Genomic DNA, 20683 nt, shown 5'->3' on the forward strand with positions numbered 1-20683 from the left:
GTCTGACGGCTGAAGCATTGACACTACATTGTAAATCAACGAAAAAGAGGATCAAAATTAATGCAAATGTGATAAAAATCATTCGTGAATATTTTCATTACTTTTGCTTTATGTAGTATTTTTTATTATTTTTGAGATTTCATATTGAAAGAACATACTTTTGTTTCATAGAGTTTACTGTAGATAGTTATCTGTCTTTGCAACAAAAAGAATCAGTGGTGGGCTCGTCCGGGATTTGAACCCGGGACCTCTCGCACCCTAAGCGAAAATCATACCCCTAGACCAACGAGCCAGATGATAGCTAAAGCCAATTTCTCAGCCTCATGTTATCGTGCTATAAATTTTCAAAGATTAAATTATTTTTATCGCAATACAATAAAATGGATATTCAATATTTATGACTTGGATTAAATATTAGATATTTAATCCAGCCATGAGTTTAAACAACACAATTTATAGCTTATGTGCTGTAGATAATGATAAAACTAACGATAAATAAATATTAGGAGGTGTAACGATCTGAAAAATATAACTCACACCTTATAAATTCGATAAAATTAAAAAAAAACACCTCTTTTCGCATAAATAACTCGAAGAGAAATCGCTGTGTTTGAAAATATCACGAAAACTCAGAATCCTACACTAACGCCATCTATCGCTTACCCAAACAAACACTCTCAAAACAGTCCATCAATAACAAATCTACAAGTTAATATCTCTCAACTACGTTTGTATCCAACGGTTGGGGGGGCCCTATTGGCTCGTAAACATGTAAGTATGCACCCAGATTGGGGCCCCCTTTGCCCCCATCGACCGGGGCTACTGACCCAATTGTGCTCCTGGATTCGTGACAGGGACTGTTTTACTGAATTGAGAAACAAATGAATTGGCACTTTGTTAACTAAGTCTCTCGAGGAATGGAAATAAAAATTCTTGTTGTATGTCATGTACTGAACACAGATATTTGTTAAACTGTTTTAAGTATTTTTTTCGTTTTGTTATACTTACAGATAAAAGTATCGTGATTCTAATTGCGAATCCTACTAATATTGTAAACGCGAATGTGTTTGTTCGTATGGATTTTTTATGTTTGTCCTGTCACTCAAAAACCACAGGATTTCCTTTCAGTGGTTTTTTTCTAAATTGACGAAACTTTCTACACAGTTAGTTTATTAGAATTAACACATATAGGAGAGGTTTAGCCTGATTTTATATTCCCGTTTCGATTAGAAGCAGGCCGAAGAATGAAACTATTAGTAACCACGCCATCAGTAATCGCTTAACGTAGGTTCAATCTGGTTGCCGAATAAATAGACGTAAAGACAAATTCACATGAGAATCATAGTTTAATAACATAAAAACGGTTTTGCAAAAACAATTTACTCACTTGTCATAACAGACATTTTCAAATGACTTCTCCTTAAATACTTCATCTTTCCTATAATTCGAACAACAAAATCTATCACTCCATTGAACAAAATACAAATAATTCTGACATTCCTAACACAATCATTGGTTTATTTATGAACCGTTCTGTGAGTAAACAAACTAAATTAATTATTATGCTAAACCGCTCCCGATAATTAATTGTTGATGGTCACAAATATCCAATTATTAGGTGAGTTACCGTTAGAAAATGATTCATCCAATTGATTCGGATAATTAATTCATGAATATTGATATGGGACTAGTTACAAGCTGTGGGTTTGCGTCCTCATTTATGGTACTGTGAATTTAATTGATGGATTGTATGGAGTAGAACAGGGTCCTTAGAAAAAAATATGTTTTTAGAACCTTTGCCGCTGTTCAAGTCTCTTTGACGTTTGGAAAAATGGTTCAGAAAAGTGGCGTAAGTTTGACGTGTCCTTTTCAACATTTTTAAGCGATTTGGTTTATTTTACATTTAATTCAATTTAGTTAATCTAACGATCTGGGAAATATTACCTACGAATCACGGGCGTTCATTTTATGCTATTTTTTATTATTAAGAAAAATTGTTTTTGATTATTTTATAAACAGAAACTGCCAGCAAACCTTTTATAATAACGGCACAATATTAATAAAACGAAAAAGTATAACAATTATACTTAATAGCACGTGATTGGTATGCAACGCGTGTAAGAATACAGATTCATTGCTTTCTTGGAATCGTGTAACAAAACTTTACTGAATATATATTTAATTGCATTTCTTCTAAAATGTAGGAGAACGTATTAAAACACTCCGTAATAATATTATTCGGGGCTTGACTCTAATTTATGGATAGACACGTCTGTTTTGGATTAAATGAATAATGAGCTTTTCTGATAGCCTTTGTCCGGCTTATGGGACATGGGACGTAATAGATGAAAAGTGTTAATTAATAAGACCGGTTAGATGCCTGACAAGGTCGCGACACTGAGGGTTAAGTGTAATTGAAAATACCTAAGTCTTTTTGTATAATTTTCCGGCACTGGAAGGCAAGCGTCAAAGTTCATTTTCTTTACTATTTTGTATTATTACGAAACTGATAAAGACCACTTCTTGTTAAAGTTGTCAAAATCATCCCATTACGTCCTTGGTATTCTATTTTTCTTCAAATATCTTTTGGATCAAAGCGTATAATTCTCTCAGAGTTTATAGAAATAAAGGTTTAGGCGAGTTTTTCCTACTTATCTATCATTTATATTTTACTTGCATCATTTACCAATGAATCTAAAGACTCGTTTCAATTTTTAATAGAAGCTTGATGTAAAATTGTTTTTTTAGTTAGCCTATTGTCCTGAGAGTACCAGGATGACAGTAGCGTGCAAGAGGTTGAGCTTACTAAAGTTAACAAGAAACTTCATTAGTGCGCGGCTATCCCGTGATTAACGTTAATATTATCGTTCACCGGTCGGCTTCTGTACTAGTGATGGCAGAGAATATAAATGAAGTGTCGATGAAAGGTTATTAAATTGTAATTTAATTATGTATATTCAAAAGTACCTTTTACTCCGAAAGGTATTTGCAATTTTTTGTTACCGAATTTTGTCGCATGTTCCATTTTTTTTTTGTATTTGGACTTCGAGGAGGAAAAGGTACAGGAGTACTTTTTAAAACGATTAGACTATACAAAAAATAAAATTGCGGTAATATTAGGATTGAAATAACCATTATATTTTATTAACACCAATTTAACGACAAATATTGAAAATGGAAGTAAAATTTTCATTTTATTTAAGCTCGTATCGATACACTAAAAGTATCGATATAAAATAAAAATTTATCGATATAGCCCACGTCTCTAGTGGCCGTATTCGCAATCTAGTGTAACGATCGGCTATTAAGAGGTAGGTAAAAGTGAGTAGGACGTGTTATACGGAACGACGTACAAGCAGGTATTACCATTGAATATTTATACATCAGAAAACATAAATAACGAGTTGAGTGAGGGTTGAATATCTTTGGATGAATTCGTTTTATCGTGAGGATTTTGGAAGGCGGGTTGTTTGGCTGAAATACATTTAGGTGTAGGAAAGGAAAGATGTTTTGGAGTATTGCTTTTATGATTAGGCTGTTTTTTGTGATTAATATCTGACTTCAAGAGAAGCATTCTAGGTATATTCTAATTATTACAGACGGAGAGGAAACAGCAAGACCTTATATGATTCGCTTTTTCCTTTGGAGACCGAACTCTAGACACTGCTATATTGACCATAACATATAAATAGGCATTGGCAGTAGGCTGTGACCTGTTTTTTGACTCGTACGCTAGCGATTAGATACTTGGTATAAGCGCTGAGTCGACAACTTTAAGGAACCCTGTAGAAACTCTATCGCACCAAACGGCGACAGAGATAGTTCACGATACCATACCTCTACTCCATACTCCATACTCTACAGAATAACCTAAAGAAACTCTACATTGAATAATCCTCAACAATATTGATACAAATCCTTTACTTAAAGCCTCCTTGTTAAATACTATCAGATGGAGTTAAGTACAAAATCCCTTAACACCTATAACAGGATCAAACAATTACACTAAGCTTTACACGTAACAATATCTGAGGGCCCTCAAGTTTGGCATAAGTGCACATTATAGGGCCTACAGCGGCGACATGTGGTGACCACAAATTGATTTTATGCTACAACTTTGACACCCTTGCCTGGAAGGTTCGAAGTTTTGGGCTCAAAGAGTGTTTAATGTAATACAGATCTTAAGTTCGTGCGGTTGTATGTTGGAGCTATAGTTGTTTGTGTCCTAATGGCTTAAAGTATATGTCACATAAGTTTCAAATTTTTCTGCTCAAAAAATTTGCTGCAGATAAAAATCTGAATTGGTACAATGATATTTTATATCATGATTTTGTTTATACATGTATGATTCAATGGAATAAAGTTGGCTTCAAAAATGTGTGGTAAATAACTAAATAATGGTGGACAAAGAAGTAACCCTACTTAAAGGGCAAAGGTGAAACTAAAGGAGAAGAAAATGCTGTTAGGCGTAAATGCGATTTTTTGATAAAAACAAGGAAATAATTCTTGATCTAAATGCAGATATCAATACTTTTTAAATATCAAGCAACTTTTGCCAAGTATCAGTCTTAAATACAAAACAGCATTTAAATGGAACTCGCACTAAGTGTAAATACAGCGAAGATATAAATTAAACAACATGTATCCAGCGTTCTGCACACAGTATTGAGCTACGTCGAGGGCAAATTAAACATCGTCCGATTCGTGAACAAACAAATATTATGCACTAGCTATTGCCCCCGGTTTTGCTTGCATATAGACACTTATGAAGTGCTTCAGACTTCACTGTGTTTTCAGAAATAGACTGGTATTTTGCTGGTTAAGTCTGATGTAAACGAAATAAGTAATTTCATTTTCGACAGCTATGATGTCACTTATGCCCATTTTTTGTTAAAGTAAGGACCCCAAATCGATCACACGTAAATAGCTTGAAGATAAAAAAGACATAGATTTTGGTATCTTTAAAGTCTACGTGACTCAAGGTCTCTTCAATGCTGCACACTAACCCCGAAGCTGTTTCTTTTTTGTTTTTGATTTAAATTTAATTTAGATTGAAATCTTCCTGTCAAACCAAGATCAACTAGTGTGATCGAACTGGAGAGAACTGGAGTCTTTTGGGAGTAAGTAAGTCATCAGAGATTTGCATTCTACTCACGGGAAAGGAGAAATCTGTAACCATGGTAATTGACTACATTATCGATAGTTCCTTTAGAGAAACCTGTCTACTGTTGCAAATGGAACTCAGTACAATGTAACAATACGTTCACTAGCTCGCTATGTCAGCAGAACTTGGATCCCCAGGTGAGGAAACTTCGTCCGCACGGCATAACAGACAAACAAAACTTATCAGTAGATGTAGTAAACAGAAAAATGTTATTAATTCGAAAAGTGATTTAGTTTTTCGCTTTATTGGATTTCATTGTTGAGACTCTCATTATTGCAAACGTACACAAATGTAGAGTGCACAAATATTCTGCAATTATTGCCATTCATACATTGAGCTATAATTAATACTTTTAATTAATATCAGTTTCAACAAGGGTGTTGTAAGTAGAACACGTTATAGTAGACGCTCCATATAAATTACAGTGTCCATGAAATTTTTGATACTGCAAGCAGTCAAGTCAGATCCTTCTTCATAAATCAGCGATAGACTATGTATTGTACCATTCAACACTGCACTAATGCACAACAATGTTTTTTGTCTTGCACTCGTAATCTATACTTCTATACTAATATATAAAGCTGAAGAGTTTGTTTGTTTGTTTGTTTGAACGCGCTAATCTCAGGAACTACTGGTCTAAATTGAAAAATTCTTTTGTATTGAATAGACCATTCATCGAGGAAGGCTTTAGGCTATAAACCATCACGCTGCGACTAATAGGAGCGAAGATACAATGGAAAATGTGAAAAAAAACAGGGAAGGTATAACCATAACTTATATCTTCTACCCGCGGGAACGAAGTCGCGGGCAACAGCTAGTATTTAATAAAATACGAAAATCCATAAAACAGTCGCTAAATTTAAATTTCATCAAGAAAATATTTAATAGAACATTGTTTTTAATAGTCTACATGATATTCTAAATACCTAATTATAAACTTATATTTTATAATGTCATCCGTCGTCTGAGTATAGTTTTATTAACTTGTTAAGTATGTTAGTTATTTATAAATAGAAGGAATTTAATTTTGTCATACCTAGTTGAATTTTGTATTTTTGTACGCCCGTGTGGGCAAAACATGTAAGGACGTAACTTTCTTTTTTAAGATCTTGCTTGCAAACCTGTTTGTACTGCATACTCATGTTTTTACAAATAAATGATCTTTTATCTTTATAACTGAAACTATAGTTATAATATGAGGGTTATAGCCTATATGTTCCTTGAACAGAGTGCCTATATCAAATAATCGACTATCATCAAAAAATTGTTAGTGCTTCTATATAGATCATAAATCATTCCATGAACCCAATCAAATAAAACGTAGGCGAATCATGTTTCAGCGATGACGGTGCCGGAGTGTTTTTGCTAAGGCTTCATTTGAAATCACAATCCCTTACAGAAAATATTCATCATTTACACAAGAATTTAGGAATCCTCCTCTAGGAATAAAACGTCATATAAGCCAGCCACCAAAATCCATGTCACCACGTCAATACAAAACACTGGAATCCGATTTTAATTGGTACACAAGGATTAACGAGCCATCGGGAATTGTAAAAGCATTTGCGAACTCCAGGAAACACATTAAACTTGCAAACCGCAAGGTAATTAATTAGACTAGCAACCGACATTACACATATAGCTACTAGATAATGTATAGTTCGTAAGTCGATACAAATCTTCTTTAGTCCCGGGTAATTGTCCAGCCTTAGAAGAAGTGGGTTAGAACTCTGGATAAAAGTGGTATAAAAGACAATGTATTTTGTTTACACCCTTAAGGTGCAGTTGTTGGTGATACCGTAACAAGAAGTAGCATGTATAGTATCAATAAGAATTTTGTTCATTACTAGCTGTTGATCAATGTTTGCTGATGAAAATGATCCTACCGGAAGATAAAATTGGGTTAAAAACTATCCTATGTGTTAATTCTGGTAATAAACTATCTGTTTACCAAGTTTCGTCCAAGTCCGTTAGTGGTTTTTGCGTGAAAGAGGAACAAACACCCATACACACAAACTTTCGCGGATATAATTTTAGTAGGAAGTAGGATTCAAAAATACATCCAATCACTTTTGTTGTTGTGTGTACATGATTGTACAATCACACGTGTCATGATTTTTTAAAATATATTTCTATAATTTTATTTCAAATAATAATAGGTATTAAAACTTTGATTTTTAAATACGTTTTTTTTTTAATAAAATAACTTTTATGTTTAATCTATTCGGTTATCGATATCCTGCTGCCGCACGCCCGCCATTTTTTTTGGTTGGACAACACTTAGCGTGGCGGGAAGCTAGTACTTGCCGGCGCGGGAAAACTTGGTTAATTTTAAAAACAAAAAGGAGACGGATGGTTGAACTGAAGAGGAAGTAATATTTTCTGTTATGTTATAAGTAATACATATGTATAAAAGTATGCACTAATATATGAAAAACTGAATTGAAATGAGTTGCTGTTTTATTTCACACGGTATAGTTTCAGGGTCAAGTACAGTCGCGCAATTAAGTGTTGCTGACAGATTTATGGGAGCAAGTTGCTTCCTCTATGACCTTCGTGGTGGTAGATTTATGGTTCTCGGATCGATGTAATAGTGTTAGCAGCTTCTTAAGTGGAAGGCTTGCGGATGAGTTATGGGATTATGGTACGAAGATAAATAGTAAGGAAGGGTTATTGTTATCAAAGATTTTTTGAAGGACCTATGTGAGAGCTTGTGGCTAGGTAATAACTGCACAAGTTGATCGATCATAGTTTAAGGTATCCTTAACACGGTTGGTCGGTAGATGGGTGACCATCTTTGTCGTAACGCCTTCCTCCGTGTTTCAGAAGGTACGTCAAATTGTGGGTCCCAGCTGTTATTCATACATCATTCACGGTCTTTACGACTAGTCAGAAGCTAGAAAGTCTGACCAGTCTAAATAAGGGCTAACGTGTTGCCCAGGTAACTGGGTTGAGGAGGTCAGATAGGCAGTCGCTCCTTGTAAAACAGTTTTACTTTGCTGAATCCGGTTAGATCGGAAGCCGACCCCAACGTAGTTGGGAAAAGGCTAGGCCGATGATAATGTAATACTGTAAGGTAGTTAGAGGTCAGAAACTACCGAAACACTTATACTAACTATATGTAGAAAATGTCTGTTTATTATAATAATAATTCAAAAAGTAATTTTCTCATTTCTTTAAAAAAATCTTACAAAAAAAACTCTGCAGTACTACAGCATTTATTTCAATGTTGCTCATCGTTCCTGAATCGAATACCTCAATCCAATTTATCGTTGTTCAATTATATCATCGCATACATCATAAATACACAGAGTAAGTAACCAATGGAATAATCATTTAAAAATATTGTTTAAATATGGAACGCTTCACTGCGTAATTAATTTGCGCGGGAAGATAAGCTCCGTATTTATTGCACTCAGATAAGTGCCGGTAATAAAAACTCTGTTGGCAAGACCTTCGTTGTTGTTGAAAGAGATGGCGCTATGTTCTGCGCATAGCGCTGTCCTGCTTCCACAACGACACTAGCTCAACTTCAAATTCCCGTAGTACGAGGACAGGGTTAATATGAAATTAATATGTGTTTAACATTATTTATCCAATAAATTATCTACTTAATTTATGTGACCAACAGAATTACTTCGATCAAAATTAATAAAACGCATTTACATACATCATTGTACGTTTCGATGTCGTGGTGACTGCGGGCGTGGTTTTCTCTCCGCAATTTTTAAAGCATCGTTAATTATATTTTCGACTTTATAATACTGCGAAATAAAGAGCATTATATAAAACCAACGCCAGCGTTATTTATTAAAATGGTATTAAATCAAAAGGAACTTTAGTTATGGTCCTTTAACTATAAATTTTAAATGTTTTAGCGTCAATAACTTTTTAATGCATTTGCTGCTTTGGAAGAAAATACTTTCAATTTATAGTCAGTAGCTAGTATTCATCTTATTGCCTCTTTTCGTCGCCTATAAATGTAAATATGCCAAGCATTTGATGATGAAATACGAGTCGTACCAATTAACAGTTTCGGATTCCTCGTCCAGGTCGTTACAGTGAATATTCTCGAGGTATATACTTTAAGAACAAGGGTATTATGTCAAGAGGGTTGGCAGCGACCTTATTGCTTCAATAACAATATACTGGGAACAACCCGTTCCGAACCATTATTATAGCATTCAGCGTTAAATGTTTATGGTCTGTTTGACGTGAACCTGCTTTCAGTAGCGTATTAAACTTACTTTGAATGGTGATTGTAAATGTTGTTTATTTAAAACGGAGATCTTTGTTTTTATGTGTCTTCGTTAAGGTAGAACCTGTACTGTGCCGTTTTATTGGACGGTCGGGTGTTAGTACTTATGATGCTATAGCGTCAATGATAGATATAAGTAGCTGATGATGACAATGAAAAAAGTTTTTTATTTTGATTCTCATCTTCTTCAAGAAGGTTATTCTGAAAAAAGGAAGAAATCAATACGTTCTTCAAATGCAGATCCTTGAAGGAAAGGAAACACCAAAAAATTCGAGAATGTCAAATCTTTAGGTAAAATTTGAGAATACCTTTTCTCACCTTTGCAGAATTACCTTCGTCAAGGTAAAGTAGAGAAAAAATAATAATGCAAGGGTTCTATTTTAAATTACAAACCCGATTCCAGCTACCCAGAAGTCTTATTAGAAACGACCAGCAGTTCGAATGAAAAACAACCCTTGTTACAATGCATGTCATTAAAAAACAAATTAGATTCGGGTATTTGATTAAAACGAGTTTTTACAACTTTTGATAAACATGACAAATAGGAAAAACATACTCTTTCTACTGGCCCTTAAAAAATTGATGTATAAGATATAACTTAGGATTTTGTGAGCCAAAAGCCAAAAAATTTGTTATAGATTTGTCAACCTTCTATGGCATAATTAGCGAACCCTGTCATGCGTACTTGATTGACTTAGTTCACGACTTGATGCATGAAATAACATCTTATGATACGTTTACCAAGCACGCGAAATTTAAACGAAATGTAAGTCTTTTTAAAAGAATCTGACGTTGTAGTGTGTGTGTCTTTCAGTTTCAATTATTGTGAGGCTCTGGCATTTGCTCAATACTGTGATAGCAGCTTGTCAGATCTTTTTTTTCCGCAGAAGGGAGTTTCAGGCTATATCTGAGTAAAACCCACCCACGTTTCTGCCTTAGCCCTTTGTCGTGGCAGTAGCCCTACCAGGGTTGTCCAATCCTGCTGGAAATTTGACATAACTAAAGCGAAAATGACTCGCAGGTCTTTGACATGCCATCTGCTAATCTCTATAATAGAGCTTAACTACAGCAATACGAAGACTTAACATCATTCACAAACACTTGATCACTCCATTCGCTTGCTAATCTGTGTCCGTAAATACAATTAGAATAGGCACGTTGGATATCCAGAGTAACACCTATTGAAACTTAAGATAGTATTACATCTATAACACGTAATATATGGATAAGATTACAATAGATAGTTTATAATGCGAGGGTAATACCTGTATCAACTCAATTAGCATTTATGTACGCAAATATTTATCTGTTAAGCTCTTTTGTAAGAACAGCTTATTTAAGACACTATGAGATTTTTGTGGTATTCTTTTAGAGACCGATGCCCGGAGAAGTAATTTCGACGTGGTGGCGATATGGCTCGATCCCAACGTTCCAAGGGTTTTTTTCACACCGCTTGGTTCTAAGACATCAGGTTCTCTACACAAACTGTGAAGTAAATAATATATCATAGATAGTCAACCAGGATTCTAAATCTTGGAATCTGATATTGCGAAATTGCTGTGAGCTAGTGTGGTGATCATGGCGTTGCCTACCTTCGTTTACAGGTTGCTCTTATTTATCATTTAATTCCACAAGATAGTGAAAAAGTACACCGTACGATTAAATAACCGCGTTTGATCTAAAACATTTCAAACTTTCTTTGCTACAAGCACGAAAAACAAATACAAGAAAATAAAAATTCCCTTGTGTTACAAAAATAGATATACCTAGACCTTGTCCCTTCTAAATCAATATTCTAAATGTGAGTACCTAGTATTTTTACAATCAATGGATAATAACAGGTTACCAGTCATCAAGTCTTGAAACTAGTAGCCTAAGGGCAGGTATTACCAAACAAATGAGTTAGGGCCGTCCATAATAGATAGGTGAGCGCTCTATGTGAAATTATTCAGCTGTAATGGATAAGACTGGATGATTTATGCCTACGTAGGCATTGAGCTAAGGAAGTTAAGTTAAGTTATACACATTGGTTGTTTAGGGCGAGAGGTATGAGATGCGTCGTCCTGCGCACCCGTTCTTATGAGGAGTGAGGGGTGGGCTTTTTACACCTATCTCTTGAGAAGGATTCCAAAGGACTAGAGCCAGCCAGAGACGCGCAGAGTATGCGCGAGCGATCCCGTGACTCTGGCTAAAGCAGTAGAAGGGGCCCGGGGTGCTTTTAGTCGGTGGAAGTCCGACATATCCCCACGCCCTCGACGTGGGTTGAAGACATTAGCGTTTCATCCCGGAAAAAAAGCCCGTAAAAGAGTAGAAACCTTATTTCGTAGTCTCCGCTTTCTGTCCAGCTGCCTGTTAGGCTGCTTCGCATGAAACCGTTATAGCGATGCTCAATGTTCACTGTCGATTTATTTCTTAAAATAAATATTTAAGGACAACTAACATTACATATTTGCTCGTTTTTGTTGTACCGATCCCTTCACGCATGAGTTTGGTCGATTAAATTTCAATTTAAGTCTACTTAATTCCTCAATTAATTATTCTATTAATATGTTTACTCTTTCTTGATGATTCTCCAAACCAAAAAGTAGTAATAAAAAAAAATCAAATTAAATTTTTCTTAAATAAAAAATAAGCGTAAAAAATCCCTACATAGATATTACAATAAGGCTTTCACGAGCTTGTGAGTTGGCAAGCGTCGTTGCATTACCCACTCGCGTGGAGATTACACCTATTACGGCCTAAGTGTGGCGAGCCGAGAATTTACTATAACAAGCAAATATACTGGAATATAACATGGAGAAGACGCTGCTCTTGATTCTATGAAGTGACTTTTTAACCGTGTATGAACCTTGCAAGATAGTGTTATGGTGAGATAGTACCAGTTTTTGAATGATGGTACTCTACTCTAAAGGTGGTTTGTTCATGAAACTGAAAAACTAGGAGCTCTAGAATGAAACACATTGTCATTGTGAATCAACGGGACCGCCACCGCATAATAAAGTAAAATTGTCGTAGATGTAGAAGAGAGACAACGAGCTACACTATAAAGCATACTGTCTCACTTACACCACATTATAATTAATATTACCTTGAGATGCGATGGGTAGACATATGTATAATGTACAATTATACCAAAAAAACATAAATCTGGACTTAGAAGTAGGTACTAAAGTACAATAAACAAATAATTATAAGCCTCGCTAATGAGGGTTCGCAAGTTTTTCAATTAAAATGTTTTTTGCTTACGGAGACATCCGGGCGACTGAGGGGGGGGGGGAGGAGGAAATAGCGTCTGTTTTATTTGTTTCTTCAATTGTTTAGTTCTATACCGACAGTTATTAATGATGGGACTTGTAATCATAAGTTATGGGAACCTAGGTAGGTTACACAGTCTCAGAGTATAATCATTTACCTTATTTAGCCCATCATGTGTGGTAAAGTATGATTTAGTGCTAAATATGTAGTTAAGGTGCAAAGGTTTAACATATTTTTTCTAGCCTAGAATTCGATTTTATAAATCAGTCTTGTAACAACACCGAATAAATATAAAAATCAATTGTATCCCAAAACACAACGGTAACTCTGAACCTCGGAAATTTGTTCTTGCAAATTGATTTTCGTACCTAATTTGTTTTTAAATTAATTATTGTAATCCGATATTTTTCGATCAGATAGAACGCCGGAGGCATCAACTTTGCTTATAAAAATTATCCAATCCGGTTGTTTTAGTGGTACCTACCACTGTATGTTGGTTTAAACAATTGTTTCTGTTTAAGCTGTGTGTTTGTTTTATTCGTGTGCTAAATTAAATCGTGACCTGAATATATTATTCCAGTTTTTTATTCCTAGTTTTTGTGATTTGTTTTATTTACCTTTGGACAAAAGTTTTTTCAGCTGTAGGTTTATAATTGATTAAATATGCTTATTAACACCTGCGTGTATGTATATAATATACTCCAAGCAATGTGGTATGCAAATGATAATTAATTATTTGTGCGTAATTAAAACTCGTTATTATTCGTGCTGGAGAAATTATGGAGAGGCCTACGTCCAGCAGTGGACTGCTATGGGCTGAGATGATGATGATGATGAAAACTCGTTATTGGTCATGCAAAAGTGAAAATCTGAACATAAAAATAACTACTGTCATCCTAACTTGTTTTTTTTTAATATTTTTCTCGTTTATGAATGTACTAAATAATACTGAAATAGGATTTGCAGAATAGAATGATATATCGCCTGCAAAAGTCCTATAACTTCTTTTCTTCATCTTCACTTGTTCAACTCTTGGTAGAGATTAAAACGCATCGCAGTTTAATTATCAATCGAGCTCTCAACAGCATCTGTCACGCCGTCAACAAGTCCAGATCGGTCAGATGATCGCGACAATTGGTAACTAAATCTGTTTAATTAGCCCGCTAATTAGGGGCCATGTATGGTCCACGCACTGACGTTTGGTAATCCAATTTTAATCAAGTTTCGTTCGTTATTCGGATAATTACGGTCGCTGGGATGTTTACGCTAATTATTTTAGGTTTTAATTGACATTCAACGCTTGTACGTTAGGTCGTTAGTTTATAGTTGTTTGGATAAAGGATAGGCAGGGATCGTCTTTAAAAGGGTTTGGTTTTATATATAGTTTTGACGCGGTACTGCTATCAGGAGTGGACTGTTAGATCGACCAGCAGCACGCCTGTCGTATCAGCTAACTGAATGTATTATAATGATAGATCAATCGAGATAACAAAATATTTATTAATTTTTGAGATTTTCATTAAGTTTTCTTCTACTCATAACAGCAAGTTATTATAAATTATCAATTTTTATTACTAGTTGTATGTGCGTAAATAACCAGTCAGTAGCCACTGATGAATTTTTGTATTAGTTTCAGTTAGTAAAACCTTAAATAAATTAACTAAGTACCGTATTAAATCCTGAAATACTTAGAGTCATAATCTGAAACTTATAAATGAAACCTATCTTAGTTGGACAGCTGTATAGAGTTTTTCAATAACATCCAAATACATAATATAAAATCATTGAACCAAATTGAATTCCTTTTTGCGAAGTTAAGAGAACGGTTCAATACAGTTTAATTAATAAAAACGAATCAAGTACAAAGCTAAAACAAAAAATTCCGCCTCGTCACAGAATCGATAACGAACAAATAAGGGTTCGTTTTCCCCCAATTTTCCAATAAATGACCCTTTGTTCTGACCTGACCTTTTAAACTCGTTAAAATACAGAAAAAAGTTTGGGCTCGTCCGGGATTTGAACCCGGGACCTCTCGCACCCTAAGCGAAAATCATACCCCTAGACCAACGAGCCAGCTGTCAGGTAAGTAGAATTGTTTTATCGTATTCCTTTTGTCGGTTGCTAGCTTAAGTTACGTAATATATAATAACAGATAGTTATTTTTATATGCTGGTAATCCCATCAATCCATAATGTTTGACACTTTATTTTAATAGTGTCTGCTGTGACAAGTTCAAATTGTTTTGAGGCAGTCTTTCTTAATACGCAATATCTATTATTTTATAGACAAATTAAGTATTCCAAAAAACATGAGTTGACTGATGTCCCATAGGGCTTATGAGTAAAAAAACAGAGTTCACTATGTATGCATTAGAGCACTACGATGTTATTTAACAAGAAAAACAATCTGTCATAAGAATACTTGTCATTTTTTTTCACTAATTTTGCATAAAAATTGGGCTCGTCCGGGATTTGAACCCGGGACCTCTCGCACCCTAAGCGAAAATCATACCCCTAGACCAACGAGCCGGCTGACATGTACACTAAAATCAACATTCAATATCAAACCACGAACTGCTTGCCTTTCACTTTGGCCAATGATAAATGTAAGGTATCGGTCACAGCGTAAGCGGGGAGAGTAGCGGAGCGACAGAAAAATTGCTGTCATCTAAATACCAGTAATTATTTGATTTCAAAAAGTCGATGACTAGTGATTGACCATTTAATGTTGAAAAAGCATTGGCTTCGTTTTTTTTTTTTGGTATTTGCAAATCAGTATTATTAAACTTATTGAAAGTGACATTGAAATTTTTGAAAGTTTTAACAAAACTACACTTAAACAACTTCATAATTAGTTTCATCAATTTACACTAAAGTAACCGTGAGCATTCATCAATATCTACCTACCCCTTCAGCAATAACAGTCGTGACATACTCGTAGGACCAGACTTGTAACCCTAAGTCGTTGTTATCCCAGGCCTAACCCAATTACATTGGGGTCGAATCTAGTCTCACCAAATACAAACTGAATAACAATTAATACCCACGTATGATAGCAAGTATAACACGCTGTCTTCGTGATTTTACATTGCGTTATAAGCAAGGATCAAAGCCGTCGTACTTTAAATATGGGTCTTGAAGCCTACCTCACCACTGCGTTGCCTTGGTAAAAAAGAGACGCCGCTGTGTTGTGTTAAACATTCACAACTGCATCAGATTTTGTAGTAATAGGGACGCTCAGTTTTCTTCGAAAACTAGAATAAATTTAAAAAAAAAGTTATTAAATTTTACTAACTCCAAAAAAAATACGGCAATAAATAACAATTTCAGTAGCTTTTAATGTCAAATCAGATTTTAGTCAAATAAGCCTTGACTTGTTCCATTGAAAAAATGGAATATTTTCAATTAAGGTTGGAACAAAAATTATTGGTACACAAAAATAAAAAAAATTACGTAATCATAAAATAAGATGTAATTTCGAAATTAACACCATATCGTACAGAATTAAAATTAATTTTATTGATTTATTTAACTCTAAACGCTCGCCGCTGGCTGTTGGACCGCGGCCTTATACGACTTTCTTACATCAACTTAATTATTACACAATGAAGTGCAGTTATAATAATATTTTTGACATAATTATTATTAAACAATTCTAGTGGTAAAGCAAATTATTGCATGTAATTATACGTGCCATAGCAAAAGATGATTCAAACGACTCTACGTGACAATTTTAATCTTATTATAAACTAGCTGTTGCCCGCGACTCCGTCCGCGTGGTTAGAAGATATGGGTTATGATTTATATCTACCCTGTTTTTTTTCCACATTTTCCATTGTATCTTCGCTCCTATTAGTCGCAGCGTGATGGTTTATAGCCTAAAACCTTCCTCAATGAATGATCTGTTGAACACAAAAAGAATTTTCCAATTTGAACCAGTAGTTCCTGAGATCAGCGCGTTCAAACAAACAATCAAACAAACAAACTCTTCAGCTTTATATATTAGTATTAGTATAGATAAAAATATTATTGTCATCAATTTGGGGTAATATTCCCTGAGTAAAATTGGGAGTTTCATATTATTGGTAAAAGTAAGTAATTCTATTCCACAGTAAATGAACATTAACCTTTCAATATCAGTTATTAAAAATCAATTGTTTTATAATTAATATCCGGCAGTCGGCGTTTATTGAGATAGCAAATGTTATTTTTATCAGAATATCCAATTATATTTATGGCGTTTCCCTTATCATTTTAATAATCTTTATTATGGGTATTATAGAAACTGTGTAGTAGCTACATGACAATTATTGAACTAGTCCTACTGATTATAATTGAAATACATCAAAATAATATGAGTTTAAATAAAATTCTATTAGTGAAAACTCAAAACTAAACAACCCATATTGGACTTGACCTGGATTTGAAACCAGGACCTTTCGCATGCTTATCAAGAATCATGTCTGTAGACAAACGAACAGTGAGTTCGTTTGCCTTCGTATTTGAAATTTCTTAGCCAGTTTCGTCGAAACGCAGTGAAAGGTGACCTAGATCCATAACTCGCAAACGCATTCCAAAAGACGCTGACGTAACAAAACGTGTTTTTTTAACTTTAGAACAGTAAGAGTGAATGTGTCGACGTCATATTTTTATATGTCGCTACTAATTTAGTTGTATTAGTCAGTCGGCTCGTTGGTCTAGGGGTATGATTTTCGCTTAGGGTGCGAGAGGTCCCGGGTTCAAATCCCGGACGAGCCCAAATTTTTTATGGAAAGAAATTTAATTATAATAAAAATTATAAAAAAGTATCTCTGGTTATCAGGTTTTCATGATTAATACGAAAGAGGGCTACTGTCATTAATCCAGATCATTTTCGGTACATTTCTTTATATCCTTTGTAAATTCGTTTTATATTTTATAAGACTTGATTTATACTCCAAAATGTTTACTCAAGAATGAATCTTTACCTACCGCTTCATTCACCGCGCGGACATATTTGTGTAATGATGCTTCACAGTTGTGACTATAATATCATAGCATGTCGAATCTAAGCCTGCTAAGTTTTCAGTATAATGTATGTATAATATTATAGTATAGCTATATAACACCCGATTGCAAATGCCAAGCAGATATGCGTACCTGTACAAAACTATTGCGGATTCTCGAATTAAGATACAGAATTTTTGGAATAATGTGGTGCGATTCTATCTTGTCATGTTTGTCAAAGGTTTCTGAGAATAACTGTCAACAACATGAAGATTTATTTTTAAGTCACATAAAATCTGTTTATAAGATATTATTTCTGTTTATGGGCGATAACCAATAGAAGGTAATTTTAAGTTTAAAATAATGATCCTAAAATCATTGTGCGGTAATTACCTTAGCCAACGCGGGAACTACATTTTACAACTTTTAAATGATAACTCAATTAATAATGATTCAACAGATTACTAATTACTGCAATTATAAAGATCCAATGGTTTACCTAATAGATTCTTTGCATTTTCTAAAATGGAAAAATTACAATACATTACAGTTTTGAAGGCTCACGAAAAATCTCAGGACTTGTGGAACTCAGAAGTATTTATAAATTTTTAGTGCAATATTTTTAAACGATACCATTCTTTATTGCGTGTTATTATATAAACTGGTTTCAGAGTTTACATCCATGAAAATTTTCAGGCAAGCTGGTTTAACATACAATGTTTTCATACTTAGTTTTATTAAATGTCCAATTTGCTATTCGGACTGCCACCGAGAGCAGACGTATTTCTATTTTTAATAAATCTGTTTATTAAGTGCTCCGCAAATCTAATACTTCCGCTACAGTTGTTATAACTATTGTGCCGTGAACATTCTAAGGTGATTAATGACCTTATACAAATAAGTGCAAGTGACGAGTCATTACCACAGTGCGCTGCGTGCTTGCGCGGTGCCCTGCTTCACCTCCGCGAGACAAGAAAAATCGACATTTTTTGACTCGCTCACACAGGGACTCTGCGTTCAAGGTCTGCAACTATTTACGCCCACCTACATTATTCACGTCAATGACAGGTATTTATTAAAGTTATAAACAAACAATGAATGTGACACGTTCTCCAACGACTTCACAATCCAGGTCAGACAATTTATTAACCACATGCTCAACGACAAATTATGTTACCGGTACGGGCTCACAACCTGACTTATCTAAGATAAGCGAAGAACTAAGCGGAGCGCAAATAACTTACCGTAAACGTAATTTAGAACGGATTGGGCATGATTGTTTATGTTCCGAAGAAATTAAACTAATGAGAAGCGATTTATCGCGCGTCTCTTCTCTGTTAGAAAAATATATTGATTCAAATGCCCAAATGATTAAGGAAATGAACGCAAGTATCGTCGAAGTAAAGTATGAATTGGCCGACTTGCGAGCGTCGCATGAGCAAACAAAATCGTTGATTACATCTAATGCGGCGGACATTACTGCACAAATACAAAATGTTCAGTCCACCACAACACAGCTTACTACTGAACAGTGTAACATAAAAAGCCAACTAACTCAGTTTGAAAATAAAATAATAAACAACCAGAATAAAATACAGAACCTGGAAACAAATATTAGTAAAATACAATTAGACCCCCATTCTTCACAAACTGATGTGTCCGTTAATGAACAAATATTTCGTGAAATTCAAGACCGAAATAGAAGACAAAATAACATTATCATAAGCGGTATATCAGAGCAAATCTGCATTAACACACAGGAAAGAATTCTTAAAGACGAATCTGATGTTTTAAATATTATTACATAAATATACAAGCATAAATTCGAACATAGCGAAACCAAACAAAATATTTCGCATTGGAAAGTACAGTGTCGGTAAAACGCGCGGAATAAAAGTTTGCTTTAACAATCCTGAACCAGTGATGTTACTACTACGTAGCAAGGGAAAATTACCGGACAATATTAAGTTTTACTCGGATCAAACGCCCTCCCAGCAAAAATATTTTCAGACTGTAAAAAATGAACTAGTACGCCGGACTGAACATGGAGAAACTGGTCTTATAATTAAATACAGCAACGGTATTCCTACCATTATTAAACAGAATTCAAAAAACTCAGATGCCCATTGAGTAAAAATCATACTACAAAACCTATAACCTACCAAATAGTCCACGATTATCAGCAATTGAATACTCAAAAATCCCGCCTAGCATTTCTTTACTTAAACGCACGCAGCATATGTAAAAAGGGCAAGTTTGACGAATTAAAATGTATCGTAAAAGCAATATCAACAACAGTACACATCATATTAATTACAGAAACATGGATACAAAACGATACCCAGGCTTTACAGCTACAAATACCTAAATACACACTACTACAACTATAGAACGGACATTAGAGGAGGTGGAGTATCGGCCTACATTCACAATGATTTAAAACATAATCTCACTCAATCTACATATCAAGATGGCAACAATTACTTATGGGTATATCTAGAGAAATTTGCGATAGATGTTGGCGTTGTCTATAATCCTGGAGACACTAATTTAGCAAAGTTTTTGGATACATATGATTCACAATTACAAGTACGAAAACGAGCAATAGTCTTTGGTGATTTAAACATCGATCTACTATCTAAAAACAAAACATTAAAAAGGTACAAACAGAGACTTCACGAATCAGGCCATAAAATACTTAACAAAGTCAACCAAACCTATTGTACACGAGATTCAACTACAAAGAAATCTATCCTGGACCACGTAAGCACAAACTTGAACAATGAAGAATATAATTTTGCAATCATCAACTCCTCTTTCTCAGATCACAAACAAATATATTTACAACTAAATAAGTGGAAACCCCCAAAGCTGCGAATAAACTATGATACTATAGATTACAACAAATTATACATTACTACTGAATCGTATGGACTAGAAAATGCTGTAAACACGTATGAAGAATTTGAGACTACTTTAATACAATGCATCAAACGAAATACAATCTCAAGAACTAAAATC

At 34.6% G+C, this 20683-nt stretch overlaps 4 non-coding genes across 4 annotated transcripts; 1 reads left to right on the forward strand and 3 right to left on the reverse strand.

Annotated features, from left to right (window-relative positions):
* Window positions 1-220: 220 nt before the first annotated feature.
* Window positions 221-292, reverse strand: Trnap-agg. The gene has a single exon. It is a non-coding gene; the product is annotated as a tRNA-Pro (tRNA).
* Window positions 293-14678: 14386 nt separating this feature from the next.
* On the reverse strand, window positions 14679-14750 carry Trnap-agg. The gene has a single exon. It is a non-coding gene; the product is annotated as a tRNA-Pro (tRNA).
* A 383-nt stretch (window positions 14751-15133) lies between these two features.
* Trnap-agg lies at window positions 15134-15205 on the reverse strand. Its single transcript has one exon. It is a non-coding gene; the product is annotated as a tRNA-Pro (tRNA).
* Window positions 15206-17362: 2157 nt separating this feature from the next.
* Window positions 17363-17434, forward strand: Trnap-agg. Its single transcript has one exon. It is a non-coding gene; the product is annotated as a tRNA-Pro (tRNA).
* The last annotated feature ends 3249 nt before the right edge of the window (window positions 17435-20683 follow it).

The sequence above is a fragment of the Trichoplusia ni genome, chromosome 20, assembly GCF_003590095.1.
Source record: "Trichoplusia ni isolate ovarian cell line Hi5 chromosome 20, tn1, whole genome shotgun sequence".
NCBI classification, from domain to species: domain Eukaryota; kingdom Metazoa; phylum Arthropoda; class Insecta; order Lepidoptera; family Noctuidae; genus Trichoplusia; species Trichoplusia ni.